The sequence below is a fragment of the Antrostomus carolinensis genome, unplaced genomic scaffold (assembly GCF_000700745.2).
Source record: "Antrostomus carolinensis isolate BGI_N321 unplaced genomic scaffold, ASM70074v2 scaffold14577, whole genome shotgun sequence".
NCBI classification, from domain to species: Eukaryota; Metazoa; Chordata; class Aves; order Caprimulgiformes; family Caprimulgidae; genus Antrostomus; species Antrostomus carolinensis.
In genome coordinates this window covers 13,832-15,578 of record NW_010329605.1, presented here as the reverse complement: position 1 = coordinate 15,578, position 1,747 = coordinate 13,832, and positions in this window count along the sequence as shown.

The window sequence follows — 1,747 nt, the reverse complement described above, 5'->3', positions numbered from 1 at the left end:
GAATGCCTTTGGGCTGCTCTCAAGGTCTCTCTGAACCCCCTTGGGCTCTCAGGGTGGTTGCTGCAGAAGGTGACACCAGGCAGGGCTGAGCTCTTCTCTGTTTTGGCCATCCCCATCCTACAGAGATGAGTTGGAGCACCATCAGCTGGGGCCACCCAGCCTGTTTTGCAGTAGCTATACCAGGCAAGTTCCCTGCTCCAGCCATCGTGGAAAGGCCCCAGAAGGCAGGAGGGCTCAGCCTGTTCTGGGCTACGATACCATGACTCCCATTGTCCTTGGCTCCAACCTAGAAGGGCTCTGTCTGCATCAGAGAGGAGCCCAGACACAGGACCACTGCTCACTTCCTACCTCTGAGGTCCCTCCAGCTCCTTCCCCCAGCTAGCTGACCTGCTCTAGGAGATGGGTGATGCTGGAATAGGGTGAGTTTGGCTCAGACAGGGTCAGTCACAGTTTCAAGCCTTACAGGGTCACCTGGAGTTAAAAGAACAGAGCTAAACCACGCAGTCTACACTGGGATGGTGTCCTTATCTTGCAAAAGTCTGAAAGATTTGGGATGGGAGAGTGGAGCTTCCCTCCCTCCCCCAAAAACCACGTTCAAGCATTAGTAATGAACGGAATGAGGTCAAGTCACTTCCCAAAGACACTGTCCCCAGAAGAAGCTGTCTGGGCAGCTCTAATACACTGCAGCCTTGGGCTTAACCAGGGCATGTCTGCACTGTCCTGCCCAGCTGAGCTCAGAAGGCAAAGAGCTGATGCAGGGATGGGATGCAACTCCAGTACCTCCCACTGAGAGCAAGGGAGACCAACTGGTCTCACTTGGGCTGTTTGTTTGCCAGCATCCAAGTCTACTGAATGGAAGCCCCCAGCAGAACTAGAAGGAAAGCTCTAGTTCACCGACCACAGCCTTGTAGTGTTTGGAAACATGCTGGTGCTTCCTTAGTTTGCTGGTCCACAGGCTTTGAGCTCAGGGAGGGCTGTGAAGCTGCATCCCAGCACCTACATCAGCCATGAGAGAGCTGCAGGTCTCCAGGTTCAGGCTGTGGCAAGGAAAACCTGCACTGCCAGACGTGGCTGTTGATTGTCAGAGGACAGGTAGTCAGCGTGTTTCTTTTGAAAGGAATAAGGATGTTTGTTGAAAGGAAAGAGGAGGCTCAAGCACTTGGGCTCAGGAGCAGAGGGAAGGTGACAGCAAGCCTCACGTGGGCTTCCTAATGCTGGTTTGCCCCTCCAGTGGCTTAGACAACTGCAGCAACCAAGGCTGCAATCCCTCCTCGAATGTAGGCATGGTCTAGGTGAGAGCCACGAGCAACCGTGGAGCTCAGCGCTGCCCCAGGGAGTGGACAAGACCCATGTGCTCACACAAACAGCACCCTGGCATTGTCATGACAACGTGTTGGTTCCTCCAGATCCTTGATTCCAGAGGAGCCTGTTCTGCCTCGCTGCTGCACGTGAGGAGTGTCACGGTGCTGCTCTGTCCTCGGCAGCTCAGCGAGGCATAAAACAGACAGTAAAGTTGAACCTTCCCCCCTCCCCCCCACTGCTTTTCTCCATAGCTCCTGGTGGACCTATCTCCATAGGTGGCAGAGACCCTGGACCCTGTAGTGAGAGGGTCACAGGTCCAAGCTACTCTCTCTCTCTCTCTCTCTCTCAGAGGTTTCTTGAATCCCCCCCTTCTCTTGGGAGACATCAATGCAGAGATTTGAGAGGGAGCTTGGCTGGACCCCCCCAGCCTCTGCCCCCACGTCAG